The sequence below is a fragment of the Meriones unguiculatus genome, chromosome 8 (assembly GCF_030254825.1).
Source record: "Meriones unguiculatus strain TT.TT164.6M chromosome 8, Bangor_MerUng_6.1, whole genome shotgun sequence".
Taxonomy (NCBI): domain Eukaryota; kingdom Metazoa; phylum Chordata; class Mammalia; order Rodentia; family Muridae; genus Meriones; species Meriones unguiculatus.
In genome coordinates this window covers 31,318,600-31,337,699 of record NC_083356.1, presented here as the reverse complement: position 1 = coordinate 31,337,699, position 19,100 = coordinate 31,318,600, and positions in this window count along the sequence as shown.

Below are 19,100 nucleotides of genomic sequence, written 5' to 3'. Positions count from 1 at the left end.
AGATGTCAATTATTCTAGTGAGTTAGTACAAAAGCGGGGCATTTAAATCAAATGCTGCAAGGAATGAGGAGGCAAAAGAGCTAGTCTTGGTATATAGATCCTTGTGTTTTAAGCAGTGTGGGACTGTGTTTTGTTTAACTCCATCTGTTACCAAGGATGTCCACAGTGTCAGCCTAACCTGGAGAGTATGTGTGAGAGTATTCATGCTGCTTAATTGACGGAGGCTCTAGATTACTGCTGGATGTGTAAGCAGAGATGCTTATTTGAGTCTCAGCTTGTTGAATTTTCATATTTGGATGTGGAAATAGAGGTGCCATTTGTTACATTTTGGAGCAGCCTGAATGAGATGATAGATAGCTTCTACCTCAGTCCAACATACTAAGACCTTCAGGATCACCATGCTACAATATTCTCTACCTTTCCTGCCCCCATCACAGCCTGGAGACTCAGGGTCTGTTTCAGTCTTCACCATCCCTGCCTTCATCATATTCCAAGGGCTCTGCCTTATCCCACTGTTATTCTATATGCTCAGCATTAGATAGAGCTTGCTTATAGATTTTATCCAGGGCTCTCTTTATAACCTTTGGCATTAGTTCTCGACTTGAGAAATTTTTGTCTCTAGGGAATGTTGGAAATGTCCATAATATCTTTGTTTTCACAACTGAGGTGAGGGTGTTGCTGGGACCCAAGAAGTCAAGACCAGAATGTTGCCAAGTGTGATGTACCCACTTCACATCTTTACAGCGCAGCATAATATAGCCTCAATTGTCAGCAGCAATGAGAGTGTGAATACCATTCTGCAATGCCCACCTGGGGTGGGGAAGAGCCCGCTGTGTTAGCTTTGTACCTCCCCTGGCCAGCAGGTCATTCTTTACTGAGTAAATGCCTGAATAAAACATGAATATACCTAACTTTTGAGCCAATATTTCCTTTTATAGTTAATACAGTCAAACACCCTGCCAACAGCTCATGCTCTCTCTCTTTTTTTTTTCCTGAGGAGATATCCATTCACCCCAGATAAGGCAGATGGTGACAGACCAAAGAAATAGTTTCATATAAGAATCACATTGTCAACTAATGAAACTGCTGAGCTTACTTCCCGGGGTATGGATAAGGGATTGCTTACAGAATCATAGGTGTTTCAAAACAGGTATGTTACTGGACAATTCTATTCTGGCATGGGCACTGACTTCATGCAGTTCACCCTTCTGTTAACCTTCTACTTCCTATCCTATTGCAGCACTTTCCCTGATCACATGAACCTGGGAGGCAAGATTAATGCCCAGAGTACAGGTTGAGGGTCTGGGAACTCTCACCATCCCTTTTAGCAGCAGAGTTACTAGCTCCGTTGCCATATCAGTGATCATTGCATTGTTTCCTTAGTTAATGAGGACTACACACCAAGGCTATTGTTGGGCACAGTATGCCTCGGGGAAAAAGCCGTATTTCATGCCAGATTTGTTCTGGATATCAGCTAAGAATCAAGTGTAGTAGTGAAATGACTGTGTAGAATCCATGTATTATGCAGGATGGAAAATAGGGGAAAACAGCATGGACTAGGAAGAGGGTTCTGATCTAGCTTGGGGGAGCAGTTCTTCAGTTGGTCTACAGTACGTTAATGTTAGTAGAGTTCTTTTTGCACCTCTTGGGTGGCCATCTGGTTCATACTGTTCTTGGTTCTACCCTCCACTCACTCTGATTGATGACAAATGATCTCCAGACAGGTGGTTCTTATGCCATGCCTATCGAATGAGCATAGCAGCCCATGAAGACTACAAGCCAAGGTTATTCATGGGCTCACTATGCCTTGGGGAGAAAGCCATATTTCATGCCAGTCAAAATATCCACATGTCTTTAGCAGTAAGTTGAATTGTTTCATGAGTGTTCTAGGCCAGAAACAGAACACACTGTTGTCCTTATACAGCATCATACCTATTCAATAACAAATTCACAAGCTATGTTGGTTTTGTTGAATCAAATCTGCTAAGTAGTCCTGATACCCTTGATGGCAGGCTGAGATAAACACAAGTTCTTTTTTTTTTTTTTTCAATGCAGTTTATTCAGGAACATTGAACAATCCTCGGACCCTGGGGAAAGCCAGCCCACAGCTTAAATAGCCTCTGGGTAGCCAACCCAGGCGTGCCACGTGGGCAATGCAGATAGGTCCACATACATGGAAGCAAGCCAGATCCTCAGCCTTAGCCAAATGTGGAATTGTTCGTGACAGAGAGCACTCACCATCGGGAAGGTGGAAGGCGGAAACCAGCTCCATCTTTAAGGCATAGCTCTCTACAGTTCCCTCTTTTTGTTTTAGACGCATCAGGCAAGAGTAGAGGTCTGATCTCTGATATTAGAAATAAATTGGGACTTTGTACCGATGTTCATTTAGGTGTCATCCACCCAAAGAGCATCAGACCCGTCCAATACCTTTTTCTCAGAGGCGGGACCTGGGGCATCAACCTGCATGCAACCAGACATGCTCTTCTCTGGGTCCAAAGTGGCTGACCCTGAGTGCAGTGCTTAGTCTCGCATCCTGAGCGTAACATTTTAGCTTTTTATGGTAGCCAACCTTTTATTCATCTTAATTTCTAATATTAATTCATGTATCACACATTGCACATTGCATAGTAAATATATCTATGTGTAGTAAATATATTTTCACATATCTACATGAGTAGGCTGATGAATGACTACAAAGGGTTAAGGATCTTGAAGCAGAGTTAAGTATGTCCCAGAGGCTTAAGTGGAAGGCAGTCATAAAGGGATTGAACAGAAGGATATGTAGGGGATGTAGAAAATGAACCCTGCTGGATGTCTGATGAAGGCATCCTTGCAGAGTCAGGCTTCAGAGTCAGACTTGAACTGAAACTGCAGGTCAGGTTGGCCTGGCAAGCTGAGATTCAGGACAGCGAAGGCTGCAAAGAGAAATGGGAGGGTCGATTCCAGCCTGGTGAACAGGTGGAAGCATGGAAGGTGTGTACAGATAGGATGAGTAGCAGTTCTAATAGGTCACATCAGTGTCGGGAGTAATACTGAGCTGAAGCTCCTGGGACAGCCAGGAGTTTCTGCCATTCAGTGCTTGTTACACATATCACATGGTCTGATGATGGGTAGTGTGGATGCGGTTGTCACTATTACAGTACCAGAAATCCCCCTCTTTCTGGGGGTCCAGATGAGGGTGTTGCATCCTTCACTCAGCCTGGTCCACTTGAAATTTTCTCTGGCCCGTTTTTTGATATAATTTTAATGTCTTCATATACTCATATGGTCCAAATTTATTTTGATAAATATATAGGGTGGCACTCTTTTTACTTTTAGGAATAAGTTGTTTATTGGCCCATGCCCTGTAAATGTTGCTGTCAATCTACATTGACTCTGCATCAAGGTGTAGAGTCATCCTGTCCCTATGTTTTGCTCTCAAAATAGATCTCTTAGGGCAAGAAACAGCCTGAATAATGACCATTTTACACTATATGGAAAAATTTAGAGTAGGCACAGGTTGATGGCAACAAACTATCTCCCGTAGAGTATATGTCCATGACCTAACTCTCAGTACCTGTCCCTTAAGTAGATAATGAATATGTTATGCATAGCATTAAATTCAGACTCTAATAATGAGATTATCCTAGATTATGAGTGAGCCTATATCTAGTGGTACATATTCTTATTATAGAAAGACAGATATTCAAGACACAGACAGTGCATAAAGTAACATAAAGGAAGATACTGAGTAGCCTTTCAAGGCTATGAAAGACTAGCAGATGGAGCATGTACAGCTCAGAGAAACTGGGAGACAAATGCAGCGTGGAGAAGCTAGGACACAGGTAGAACACAAAGGAACTGGTGCGTCATGGAGAAGCTGAGTGACACGATTAGCAAAAGGAAGCTGCCAGATACATGTAGCATGTAGAAACTGGGAGACAGATGCTGAGCAGAAAAGCTGGCAGACATGTGTATCATGGAGAACCTGGGAAACAGGCGCAGTATGGAGAAGCTGGAAGACAGGTGCAGCACAGATTCTCTGTGTGAAGCTCACCTGTGTGTATGAGCTTGAATAGGCCACTTGGTCAGAGGTAATCTGCTTCCCATTATTTTTCTGTCTATCTGCGAGGGTGTTTCTGGTGGAGTTCAGAACTGGAATAGGTGGAGTTGGATGGCAGACAGCTTTCAGTGTGGGTAGATATCATCCAGTCATAGGGGGCCCGAATAGACCATCAGGTGGAGGAAGATAGGTTTTCTTGTTCTTTTCTGTTTTTATGAGCAGAAACATCTGTTGTCTCTTGCCCTTAGACTGATTGGTACTTACTTCATTTCCTCAATTGTTTCTCAGACCTTCAGGCTTGGTTGTTAGTAAGACCTTGTCTTACATAAAGAAGATTGTGGAACTTCTCAGCCTCCATAAGCATGCAGACTAATTACTCATTTTAATCATGTATTCATCTATTTATCTACCTATATGTCTATCATTTACCTATCAATCAATAATTTTATCAATCTTTTTTTATTTTATCAATCAATCTTATTAACTATCTATCTGTCTATGCCTCTGTCTATCTTCTGTCTACCCACTATCTTAGATTTTACATCACTGTGACCACAATATATGAAAGATGCATCTTGAGGAAAGAGTTATTGTAGCTTACTGTTTTAGAGGGTTTCATTTCATCATGACAAAGAAGACACAATAGAGCAGGCCTGACCATAACACTGGGAGTAATATCAGATATTGTTTACCTCATCAAATAATAGGGAGCAGAGCAAACAGGAAGGATCCAGAGATTTGTATAAACTTTTATAACACCCTGTCAGAGCTCTTCTCTCAACTGGGCCTGATTTTCTGTAGGTTTCCCAGCCTATCAAAGTGGACTAAATTGAGAATCAAGTGCTTAAAACATGAGCCTGTGGTAGGCACTTGCTATTCAAACCCTATCTATCTATCTATCTATCTATCTATCTATCTATCTATCTATCTATCTATCTATCATCTACCTATCTATCCACAAAATCTATCTTTCCATCGACTTTACTGGTTCTGTTTTCATGGGAACCCTGGCGAATAAACTCTTTTGGAGTAGTTAGAACCAATCCTTCTAGCAACATATTTCAGATTTCTGTGGAAGAAAAAGTCTCTGTTATTCTTAGCCTCTGAATTTATACAACATCTGGGGAAACCAATGCATCACATACCTCCTGATCCTATGCTCTTCTCCTTCTGCAGCAACATCACCCTGCCTACTATCCACATCCAAGTCATGTCCTGACTCCACTCTGAATGGAGCTGTGGCATCTATTTATCTAATGACTTTAGTCATCTCTACTCACTTATTGCCTCCACTCATTCCAATCCATTCAAACACCTTAATAGTTTTTTCTCTATGTCTCTTGGGGATATTTCCGTCATGCTTCATTCCTGTGGATGCAAAACTGTGGATGCTCAATTACATTATATAAAATGGCATAGTATTTGCCCACAGCCTACAATATCTCCCTTAACACTTTAAATTATCTTTAGATTAATCATAGTACTGAATACAATGCAAGTGATATATGTAAGTGGTCACTACCCTACATTATACAAGAAACAAAGATAAAAAAGTCTGTCTGTATCCAATACACACATATTTAGTTTTTGTTTGTTTGTTTGTTTTTTCTGATAGTTGGCTGAATACATGGATTGGAACTCACAGATACTGAGTCAACTGTATTTCCTTTATAGTTTGCATTTTCAAGTTTATTATTTCCAAACCCATTTCATTAACCCATATAATGCACCAACCCATATGCTCATCTCTCTGAGCACCTGTGAAGGAACAAAATCAGACACAATTCCTGAATCCATGCTGAGAGAAAAATAAAGCAATGACTTTATCTCAATACAGAATGTGAAAGATGAAATTCCATTGTTACAGTAGCGACTGACGTGGACACGGTGACTGTGATTACTAAATTGCTAGCCTAGTTTCTGGAGAGAAAAATCTTCCCCTTGGCAAGTAATGCCTTATCTGACCACTGAGAGAGAACTGAACAGGAGAAACCTGTAGAGTTCTGGTCTAGAAACACATGGTATGCATGCGGTGTGCTGTGCTTGAGATCACAGCTGAAGGTTAACAAGAATGCAATGAACATTTATTATAGAAATGAAATGAGGTGAATGGGGAGGCAGAGAGGTCCACAATGGTTGTTCTAGCTCTGATGAAGGACCTGGGTCTAATTCTCAATGAAAAGTATGTGATTGCGTTTGCTGGAATGAATGATAGGTGATCTGTGGAGATTTGTTCTTAAATTATCATCACTCAGACTGGTCTGGAGAATTAGACTGGTAAACATTGGGGCAGGCTTTGGGACATGCCATTGTAAGGAAGGATGAAGTCATGTGAGACAAGGGAGCTCAGCCCAGATCAAGAGCTCGGAAACAAAATACGGAGCCTCTGGTAACTTGTGGTGAATGCGGGCTGTAGAATGAGACATCCAGGAGATAATCTGGGCTTCCATCTTCAAAGTGGGATTGGTGTCTCCATTTGAGGATCCATAGAGTATAGACAGGTGCAACCATACTAGAGCAGACATTAGTGTAAATGTGTTAACATCTCAAGCCAATCCCCAGCTTTTCACATCTGACCCAATGTAGCTCTTGGAGCAAGCTGTCATTCTATAAAGCCTCCTCTGTGAAGCTGCTCTCTCCTTTTGCTACCTTAGAGCACTTTGCGTCCTTTTCCTCATTAACATATCCTCATTTAGAAAAGCTTCTTTAAACTCACTCATTGTTAGGCAAGTAATAGCTTTCCCTAGGACATTTCTCAAAACTGAGTATACCACATGAAAAAAAGCTGACCTAGTCAAATAAAGAAAGAGCCACCTAACTTTACACATTAGACATCTCATATTTAACCAACTACATAGAAGCAGGCATTTGGTGATAATCTTTAGTGGGATACGAGAAGTAGCGATGTAGCTCTGCTTTCCAGTATATGGTTGCCATAAATTTAATATATGAAAATGTTTTATTAATGATTTATGAGGTGTTGCATGAGTAGAATCCAAGTAGCCTTGAATCTTACTGCTGGAAGATTACATTCAGCTATGAACATTGCAAAGACCTCCCTCTCTTGCCTAAATGTATCTCTTAAATCACAAAACACAAAATCAGATACATGGTGAGACTCCAGCGGAATACCATTTTTAAAGAATGTAATTTCCCAACTACTCATATGTTCATGAACACTATTATGTAATAGTTTTTTTTCTAATTTTCTAAAAATTCTCTATTAATTACACTTTATTCACTTTGTATCCCCCTTGTGGTTCCCTCCCTCCTCCTGTCCCAATCCCTCCATTCCTCCACTCTCTGCACGCATGCCCCTCCCCAAGTCCACTGATAAGGGAGGTCTTCTTTTCCTTCCTTCTGATCCTAGTCAATTAGGTCTCATCAGGAGTGACTGCATTGTCTTCTTCTGTGGCCTGGTAATGATGCTTCCCCCTCAGGGGGAGGTAATTAAAGAGCAGGCCAATCAGTTTATGTCAGAGACAGTCCCTGTTCCTATTACAATAGAACCCACTTGGATAGTCTTAATGAGCTCACAGCAAAACTCAGTATAACATTACCACTTGAGCTGTTTCTGGAAGAACAATGTTTTCTTCTAAATTAATTATCTGTGTTATCAAAATAAGTTCTCATGTGTTGATCTTTCATTAACAAGTATAAAATGCATTACACAAAGTTTGTATACATTTTCTTAGTACAGTCTTCAGTTTCAGATTATTTTTCACCCGTTGATATTTTTGTAAGGGATAAAGAAACTCAAGGGAAATAACTCATGATCGAAGCATTGGTGTATTTGCTCTAGAACTCTGTGAGGCTGGAAGTAGAGTAAGAAACTATGATTTATTAAGCTTTGCTGGGATGGACTTTTCGAGTTATGTAATCCTACATCTTCGCTAGAAATGCTTGCCTCCTAAAATCTGTAGCCTACTCCCATGAACCAAACACTCAGCAGCTTCTGGGAGGACTGTCCTACTTAGCCTGAGCCACCAGCTTGACATAGCTTAGAGTCATTTAAAGGATTCTCACTGAAGAATTAAAGGTGTCTGATCTCATTGCTCAGTCAGATTGACCTGTGGCCTTTCAATGAAGGATTATATTAAATAATGGATATGGAAGGCCCAGTCCATTGTGGGTGGCATAGACCCCAGGCAGGCTTTAGTCTATGAGCTACCCAAGGAGTAAACCAGTAGGCTTTATTCTGTGATTTCTGCTTGGGTTCTGTCCTGACTTTCCTCAATGATGGATGTTGTCCTAGAAGTGTAAAATTAAATAACTATTTCCTCTCTTAAGTTGTCTTGGTTATGGTGCTTATCTCACCAACTGACAGCAAACCAGAGCAATGACATGCCATATTTGAATGATACAACTCTTAGAACGCTTTTTTCTTAAGCCAAGTTCAAATCCAATCCATCCCATCTAATTTTATATATTGACTCCTTTACTTCTATGAGAGCCTGGAGGGCACTTTAAATTTCTTCCAGATGGATGTTATTTGAGAACTGAATTTCAGTTATCATGATTCTTTACTTTTCTAAGGAAATCAACTTGACTTCCTAGGGAATATATTTGGATGAATCCAGGCCAGTTCCTTTGCTACTTTGCTGGTCTTTTTGCAGCATAACCTATTTCCTACATTTCTCTTGGAGACGGCAAAACTCTTTGTGACTATTCATTAGTTCCATAGGTTATGAGTTCTTGGTTACAAGCCTATGTGCACGGTCTTCTGCTCCTTCCGCCTGCCTGGCATATCTTGCTTGGTTTCCGTTCATTAATATTTATGCTGGTTAGATTTTTTATTTTTGTCAACTTAACCCAAGCTAGGGTCATCGAAGTCATAAAAAAACTTCATTGGAAAAATTCCTTTAACATATTGGCTTGTAGGTGAGCCTATGCAGCATTTTCTCAACTGAAGACTAATTCAGGATGGTCAAGCACACATGAAAGGCACAGACCCTTGGGCAGGTGGTCCTGAGTTGTAAAAAAAAGAAAAAAAAAGCACAATGAGCAACCTATGGAGAGAAAGCCCGTAAGCAGTGTTCTTTCATGGCCTCTGCTCAGATTCCTGCCTCCAGGCTCCTGCCCTGTTTGAGTTCCTGCCCTGTTTTCCCTCAGTGATGAGCTGAAAATCCTTTAAATGATTCTAAGCTGTGTAAACCAAGAAGTCCTTTTTTCTCCCAAGTTGCTTTTGGTCAATGTTTTATCACAGCAACATAGAGCCAAAGTAGGACAATGTTGTGTGATTTTGATGCCATTTCCATTTCTTCATTGAAAGTCTTAGACTCTGAGCTACTATAGATCTTCATGGTTTTCTGCAATGAAATTTTCAGTAACCATGTATTATGAATTCTGCGTTTTCACAGGATTCACAGGCCTAGTGCCATCGGTACAGCTTGAGGTGACTTCCTGAGCTGCACTTCAGAAGTAGAATCTCTGAAGTTAAATTGCATGTTCAGTCTCTCCTACCTTGAAGTAAAAGGACTCTTGTCATAACAGCTAGTGACAAGCAGTTGCAATGTCAAAATTTTGACTGAGTTTGCACACGGGGAATGGAACCGTTTTGAATAAATATTCACGTGTGACTACTTTGGACTGCAGAAGTTGAAATGGAGCAATCAATGCTGGGCAGACTACTGTAAATCTATGTGATAGCCCCTTAGAGTACAAGGTTCCCCTATGTCCTACTCAACAAACTGGCTCATCCCAACCATCTCTTTACTGAGCTTAGGAGTCTGATAGTTTCTTCTTGCCTAGATAAGCAACAGATAATCCTTAGGCCTGACCTGACTTTTAGGTACACCTTGAACATATGAATGAAAATCATAATATCTCTCTGCTATTATGATTGTTAATGCATCTACAATAGAATTGTGGGAACATCTGGACCTTTGATGCCTGGGGAAGCTGTCAGGTTAGAAGCAGATGAAATTTGAGGTTTTACAATACAAGGGAAGAGCTGCATTTTGTGCTCCTATTGACAGAAAAAAAATCAGAAAATACATAGAACACACACACACAAACCCTAACAGAACAAAGTCCTGTAATCCCACAATTTAAAAGCTAAGGTAGGAGAATCTTAAGTTCAAGACGTGGCCTAGACAGTGTCTTAGAAGAAAAAGAAGGAAGAGGAAGAGGAGGAAGAGGAAAAGAAAGAAGAGAGAGAACATAACAGTGAAGTAAGTGGATCTAGATATTTCTTAGGCAGTGACAGTTTCATGACAGTCATGGTACCAAGAGCAGCCATGAAACTTGCTGACCCAAATACAGACAAGGTAAAATGTGAAAATGAGTTTCATAGAAGTGATTTACTCCAGTTGTAGCAGGCAAAAAGCCAGGATAGTTTAGAGAGAAAAATCTCTGTCTGTCAACCCTTTTGTTGGTTCATGTACCCATTCTACAAAATTATCCTGAGCATGAGTCCCAGGGGATGAACAGAATCAAAGGTTGGGTGATGCTATGGAATCTCAGAGTGTGGTATTGGGTAGTTCCACTGCACCCTACAGTCTCTCCCTGTCACTCATTTCCCATGACAGAAAGAAGTGGTGGTGCTCTGGTATTCAGAGTTTCTGCCTCAGCTCCTCCATTTATTAGTGTCTGGCTCTTGTTCTGGCCTCAGATTCCTCATCTCAAAGAAGTCCATTGTAGTTGTTCTGGGGAAGAGCTGGGATTGAGGGTTTGTTAAGATTCCTGTTGGAGCTGATATTCAGGCAGGACCAAGAGCTACTACTTTAATAGTTATGTCTGAGATATCTGCACATGTCTATTCCTCTTCCTGGGGTCTCTGTAGATAGCTCTTCCTATGCCTGCCTGCTTTTCATTCAAAGCCCCTGACTGTTTGACCACAGTTGATTAGATTCTAAATCCATGCATCTGTAGGTCTGTTGTGGCTGGCAGGCTTGGCAGGGGGAGGGGGTCTTACCTTTGCAGTTGCTACATATTCTAGGCACACACTCAAAATCCTGTAGGGAGAGATTCATAAAATGTGTGGCTTTAGTTATGCAGGATGGAAAAAGAGCAGGTGGAAGAAAAGGGTAGGAAGAAACACTTAGGTTCCGACACACAGAGGTCTCCTGAAAAGAGCAGCAATGCCAATTCTTTCCATTCTTTCCCACTGTCATGATCATGGTCAAGGTGACAGTGGGGACTCCCAGGCAGAAATCAAGTGCCCACCCACTATGCTTATATGGGGGAGTAACTCTTCAGTCATTTTGGTATAAAAGTCCATTTATATCAATAAAACCGTCCTGTAAGCACAATGCAAATTTCATTACTGGTACACCAGGCTGGCTGAAATGCCTCAGTGAATCCTTAAGGAGAGCACCATCATTATGCCTGATTTGTGGCTTTATAGCCATGGAGGGTCGAGGCAAGGAGTCAGATTGGTTTTTACAACATTGGCACAGTGGGGGGAAAAACAGACCTCACAGAACACATTATTGTTTTTTTATGCAAAATATAATATGTAAAGAAAGCTTTGATCTGCAGGAGCCATGAATCTGAAGTGAAATAAACTGCAGCATGTCAGGAGAGCTCAGGGTTAAGGAGCTGCCCCCCCCCTCGCCCCCCAGCACACACATCTCAGGGAGCAGAGGATTGCTGACACAGAAGAGAGACACAGCCAGTAAACAGTTGACTTCATTTGCCTCCCCCCCCCCCCCCATGAAATTCTCTAAGCTTTGTTTGTTTGCTTTTAATTCCAAGTATTCACTTGAAATCACCCTAGGAGATGAGACTGACCTGTTTTTTAGAAGCTCAGAAACCTAGCTAGGTTTGTTTTTGTAAGACAAACTGACCTGGCCTAGAGAAGAAGAAGAAGGAGAAGGAGAAGAAGAAGGAGAAGAAGAGGAAGAAGAAGAAGAAGAAGAAGAAGAAGAAGAAGAAGAAGAAGAAGAAGAAGAAGAAGAAGAAGAAGAAGAAGAAGAAGAAGGAGAGGAAGAAGAAGAAGAAGAAGAAGAAGAAGAAGAAGAAGAAGAAGGAGAAGGAGAAGGAGAAGGAGAAGGAGAAGGAGAAGGAGAAGGAGAGGAAGAAGAAGAAGAAGAAGGAGAGGAAGAAGAAGAAGAAGAAGAAGAAGAGAAGAAGAAGAAGAAGAAGAAGAAGAAGAAGAAGAAGAAGAAGAAGAAGAAGAAGAAGAAGAAGAAGAAGAAGAAGAAAATAGACCAAAATCAAAACAACAAAAACATTTTAGAATGACAAGACATACTCTTGGGTCATAGTCAAAGCACTTTTAGCAGTGAATGGATCAGGCTTTTTCATAAACTCTAAGTTGGACCCTGGCTCCTTTTCTTACTGAGCTGATGATAACTTTAGACAAGTCAGTTACCTTCTCTACTCTCTGGTTTTCTTATTACAAATGCAGGGTTTTATAGATCCGGTATTCAGTGTCTCTCCTGATGGCATTGCCATCTGGGCCCTATTTAATAGGAAAGAGAGGTGTGGATCTTGGTACCCGTGCTATCCGTGGATGTGGATTTCCTTGTATAGCATCTCAGGAATGAGGGAATATTTGGGATCTTTTTCAAAGTGTAAGATCTGTGGGTATTTTTAGTTTGGCTGATGAACTTCCACAGAGCACCTAGGCTCCAGGGGGGAGACAGACTTCTGCAGTTGAGAGTTGTTTATTGAAAGGAAACTTTCTTCTCCAAATCTTTTCTCTCCCTTTCCTCTTTTAGTACAGATCCACAATCTTGGCTGCACTCTCAAATCAGAGAAGAATTCTAGAACATCTAAATGCATTTCCGATCCTCTAGGTTAGTTCTTTGAGGGAGACACTTTGACAGCCACATATCTCGTGTGTACAGTTGAGGCTGATGGGTGCCTAGAGCTAAGCGCTGGTACTCTTGCCATCTTCTGCTTCTACAAGCTGCTCCATTGAAGACACGTGCTTCTCTGTCCTGAATACAAGCCATGCATAATGGCAGAGTGGAAACAAAGGAGGCTCAGCATCCTGACCAAAAGATCTTGTGTCTCTAACCCAGACTCATAAAACTCACACTCTTGATTTCATCTTTATGGTTGTCTTCTAACTCTCTCTCTCTCTCTCTCTCTCTCTCTCTCTCTCTCTCTCTGTTTAGCTTCACTGCACTTGTTCTCTTTAGCTGGTGACTGCTACTTTGTGGGTTCCTTTTCTCTCTTCCACCATTCTCCACCTTTCTTCCACCCTTCTAATTCCACAACACTAGGTAGGAGAGAAAGACGGATAGAGGGGAAAGAGAGCATCGTTGTTGTTAGGCTAGTTCTTTCCGATTAGGGGTATCGAGTTCCTTGGGCCAAATCAATTTCTTCTTCTTGTCCCTTTGCACACAGACAGTACAAACTTCTACAAGCCACAACATTAACCAGTAATCATCAACCAGAAACCAGCATCCAGCAACCAGCAACCAGTAACCAGTAACCAATAATCAGCAACTACCACCATCACCACCAACAGCAGCAGCAGCAGCAGCAGCAGCAGCAGCAGCAGCAGCAGCAGCAGCAGCAGCAGGAGCTGCCACTGAAGACCCTCCCAGGGTTCTAGCAGCTGTATACCCTTTTTAGAGTCCCCAGAATTCCAAATGTCATATACTTGCAAAACCAGCTGCAGCTGGCAAAATCATGCTCCCGCTAGAGCACAAGACAAATCATAGTCAGTTGCTGTGTATAATCTAAAGCAGCCACATATCTCACATCTGGGATTAAAACAAAAACATATTCCCATAACATTTCTGTGTTTTCAAAGAAACAAACAAACAAAAAAATCTCACTACAGTTCTCAAGCACATAAAAATCCTTCTCATCTCAGGATCCTGGTGGCTGTGCTCTCCTTTGGCTGGAAGATTTTTACCCTTTGTCTGTAGAATGGAAATTCCGTTTATATCCAGTTATCAGCTTAAACAGCCTCCTTTACCTTTTCTTCTCTTTTCCTTCACTCTCAAAGACCGTCACTCAGAAATACCTCATTTCCCTCCCCCCATAAAACAGCCGCTCAGTGAAATCATTTGTGTGTTTGATGTTGGTGTATTTCATTGTACAAGAACTCATCGTCTTTGAGGATAAGGTCTCATGCTTGGCATGACAGGCTAGCTCAGGGTGAGATACATGCTTCTCATGGGTCCTCATTAACAGAGACTTGGTGAGTTCTTCATCCCATCACCTAGGCTGAGAATAAAGCCATTGTATTTGATTAATTTCCATTTTTGTCTTCTCTGGTATTCCTCCCTGTCCAATATTCCTCCCTGCAACATTCCCATGTCCTCCTTTCTCCATACTGCATAGTAGGCATACATTGAAAAGGCTTGGTGGAGCTACATTTTCAGACACCGAAGCAGGATGCCAGAACATGCTCAGAATCTCAACTCTCTTTCTCTCTCATAGAAGCAACAAATCCCTTAAGATATTTCTTTTGCTTCCTGTTCCATTATCAGCAAGTCCGAGGGAAAACTAAACAAAAATGTTTCAGTTATGAGCTGTTTATATGCTCTGCTCCATTTCCTTCCTTGAGGGGGTTTATTAACTAAAATGGAAACTCTCTCTTTGGAAACAATTTAATGCATTTTCAAAACACTCTGGACCTCAGCACGCAGGTCAGCAGAAGCAGGTCTCATCTCTTCGCTCTTTGGCTTGGCCCAAAGCCTTTCCCTCAGGCTCATGAACCAGGTACTCTCCAGAGTCTTGGGCCTGTATTAAAAGCTTGAGGCATCTTGGTCACAAATTAGAAAGATATAAAAATACAAGAGTCTGAAAGAAAAATTTCAAGCCTTAAATCCGGAGAAGGCTGTAAGTGATGAAGGCAGCAGATATAATTACACAGAAGTCAGTGATATCCCTTTTCTGGACACACCCACCCATGCAGAAGCATCCTGAGCAACAAATATTTCTTTTCCAGGTACGGAGTTACTTATAAAACTCACTCTTCATTGTTTCTGTTTTATAACCTTCAAAGATTCATCAACTAGGTTATATCTATACCATTATTGTTATTTGCCTAGAGGTAAGATAATCAAGACCCAGAAGTCTACATGAAACATCTACAATCAACTGGGTAGTGAATTTATAAGCTGGCTCTGTTCCCACTTTTGTCGATGCTGGTACTGAGAATGTGCAATTGCTTTTAGTGCATATTGGTTTCTCGGACACCAGTCTCCTGGCAAAGCAGAACAACATGGAATAGGTACTGAGAATCATGGTGAGACCCGACTTTTAACCCTGAGCAGATATTTCCAATTGCTATCTACTTTTGGTTCATAAAATTAAGAACTGAGGGGTATGTGCACCTGGGGAAAATTCTGGAGAGAATGTATCTGTCACAAGCTGTTCATACATACTGTTGCATTTTTGTGTGCCTGACACTTGGCATGGCATTCTCCAAACCCATTATGAATTCATGGTCAATGTCATTTATAGAGGTGAAGAATACTTCAATACGAATACATATGGGGACTTTGTGGTCAGCTCTTGGTAAGATTTCTTCTGAGTCAGGGTCTAAGTTTTGTCTGTACTTTTGCCATAAATACAAAGGAGCAGATAACAAAGAAAATGTAATCATAAGCTTGGAGACCACTCCTGGCTCTTTTACCAGTGGGTGCCCTCTCAGCACTGTTTCCTCATCTATGAGTCACGCTTGGCTTGGATATCTTCCATGTTGGGGCGTGAGACACTAAATTAAATAGTGAATATGTAGACTTAGCATGGTGATGTCACTGTTAACAGGGAACATGTATCTGGCCCCTTGCTCCCTCAAACCCATTCTTCCTTCCATGTTGAAGAGACAACTGCATGTGACATTCCCTGATACGTCTTATGCCTGTCTCAGTCAAAGGAAAGACTTTCCTATTAGGCATGATCAGCTTAGCTTGGATTTTACTATCCTTCATGCACATTTACTTAGAGAAAGTATAAGGATGAATGATTTTGGAGACAGGAAGGCTGCCGTAGGCCACTGTTGGCTGGGTCTAGGGACAAGTTGGTTTTGTTCTGTAGATCATTTGACAGACTCATTTGGTTGATACTCTAAGCCATGCCCATCAGTTTAGACCTTTATGTGAATAAAAAGATGCTATTTTGACCCCCGTCTATTCATCTGATTTCTGTTTGTCGAGACCTTGGGTAGAAAGAAGGAATGTGATTTACTGCCTGCTTCAGTAGCCTGCAGCATGAGTTGCCACTCGACTAGGTCTCAACTTGCTCCCCAGCATCTGACTTTGAGAAAGACTTTCCATCTCTTCCCTGGTGAGCTTCAGGGGAGGCTGATGACATGACCTCATCCGTCACTAACTTCAGCATTTCATAACCCTCCTTGACATGCTCTCCTTCTGGAGCTAACCTACATTCTGCCACCGCCATTTATTATGCCCATTCCCTGCAGGCATGTGGTACCAGCCTTATTCAAGGGAAGATGAATGCCCGACTCATAATCACCCTCTCCTTTTACACAAAGTCACCCCTCTGCCCTGCTATTGTTTGTTATTTAGAGAACTCCCCTACAACGTGACTTTTATTGAGTTATGCTTCCCAAGTGTGACTGAATTTCAAACTCATAGTTTGCCAGAATTTGAACTGTATGCCAGACCTCACTTCTCAGACAGTCTTATCCTCACCCTGAGCAGTGAGCATTTTGAGAGGCTGGTGACCAGTTTTCCTTACTCCTTTGTCTGACATAGCCAGGGGCAGATACAAATGACTAGAAATGGTTTTGATAGGCCTGTGTCTCTGTTGCAGATGCATCAAGCATTCCTATACCAAACTATACTGTCAAATCACATAGGCGTATGTGCCTTTCTGGAAGTTGCTGGGGACCAAACATCTTCATGAACAGAGATATTACAGGTGTAATATGAAGACCATCTCTGAGACAAGGGACCTGCATTTCACTCAGTCTTAGTTCTTACTTTCATTCATCCACCTTTTGACTGCATTGTCCTGTGCTCCCTCACAGTGCCATTCAGGATAAGCTGTGCTGAACTATAATAATGGTGGCCTCAGTGTGTTTATTTTGAGTCAGCAGGGGTGGGAGGCTCTGCCCACTGTAGGGGTTCAGTACTGGGGTGATGGTATGTACCATCTGAAGTGTTTTTGAGATGTTTATTTCCATGCTAGAAGGAAAAAGGGAACAAACAAAATTGTGCATTGTTCCTTAAACCTTAGCACTGGAAGTGAAGCTATGCCAAGTCTCACATTTTATGGGCCAAGACTAGTCAGTGGGAAAAATCTAACTCCGTCAGCAGCAGAAACAGATAGACCATCATGTATTTGCCAGCGAGGCAAGAATGATCTGGCAAACAAAACTGGATATTTTTACCTCACCAGCTCTCTTTTTCTCTCCAAAGAGGCCAAGATAATTCTGTAAGTCATCCATTAAAATGAGAAGACTATCCAAGCATGTATTTTAATTTACTCAATTTAAAAAGCGAAACTTTGACCTAATGAGGGAACATGGTTTGCCCAAGATCACACAGGGTGTCTGTAACACGGTTTTACAAGAAGCCATGTATTCTAACTTCTTTTTTCTCTCTCTTACTCTCATGCAAACTGATTTATCTGTACATTCACTTGGGTTTCTGAAGTTGTTAGTGATTTTAGCATGAACAGCTATGAGGTAGTCATAGTGATGTTGACAATCAGCAAGAGAACTATTTAATTGAACTATTCCTGGGACTTATAAAATGAGGAAGAGGAGTGTTTTCTTACATAGGTTCTGTGTAAGAAACAGCAGTGATGCATTTTTACTCAAATGTCCAGTCTCATTGTTTGAGCCATGTGAACCGATCACTTGCCTATCATCCAATGCAACATTAAGCATTTAATTTGAAAACATGATAAGATGATTAATTTGGACAAATAACAATAGCTTTGCAAACCTCATGGCATAAACTGTGTTATTTGTCATGTTTTCCTTAACTTCTTAATTTTCATAATGATATTGCAATAGGAAAGAGGGCCATGGAACATAGGCAAAATATTGATTGTTACAGTGGCAAAATAAAATAAAAAACCATTTAAGATGGAAAAACTAGGAAATAAGTGATATATATCTATATCTATATCTATATATATAATCTTTATTACCATTTTTAATTTTTGGATAGAGACTCTCATCATGGTGGCTATTTGCTTTTATATGTTGGTCAATCTTCCATGGTAATGATGGGCATGACCTGTGAGTACAGGGCTCTGGTCTATCCAAGCACCTTCACATCCACACCCTCACTGCTATGACAGGATCTGACCGTATCATTGATAGAGCATCAGTATAAGTTTTCTGTCATTATAGGGCTGAGTAGCCTGGGTTTCAGGCACCAAATTTCTTACTGGTTTAGCCATTGTGAAGGCTAATCTTGGCAGTCAATTAGACATACTTTGGGAGAGGAGGCCTCATCAGAATTGTTTCAATCAGATTGGCCTATGGGCACATCTGTAAGGTTATTCTCTTAATTATTCACTGATGTAGGAGGGCCAAGTCCACTGTGAGCAGTACCACCCCCAGGTACCTGGGTGTATAAGAAAAGTAGTTGAACCTGAGTCTAAGAGTGAGCCATTAGGTCGAGTTCATCTGTGGTCTTCAGTTTCTTTCTCTGGGTTCTAGCTTGAATTGCTCTCCTGGCTTCCCCAAACAAACCTTCTTTTCTCCTCAGTAGGCTTTAGTTGTGATGTTTATCACAACAATGTAAAACAAATTAGAATGATGACTTTGCTTTGTAAACTGGGTTTGATTACCTGTCGCCTCCTTTCCTCCATTTCTGTTCACCAAATGCCTTACCTAGTTTCTACATCTCTTTTGTTCTTGCCTTTGCTTTTCCTCTCTCTCCCTTTCCTGTCTTCAGATTTTTGCCGTTATCTGTTGTACTGACAAAGGTACAGGAATGCTCACTCCAAAACTCTTATCTGTAGTGTGGCTCTAATTCTGAAACGCACACCTCAGATGCAGAGTCGAGCCTAGTCTTTGATGTGGTGTCATTCAATCCCATTTACCATTTTTACTCATTAAGGAACTGAAATTTCCTTTAATTATTTCATTCATCCAATTTTAATTCTGTAATTTCACTCTGCAATATAATAATTGGATTTACCATATCCAGACCTTACTGAA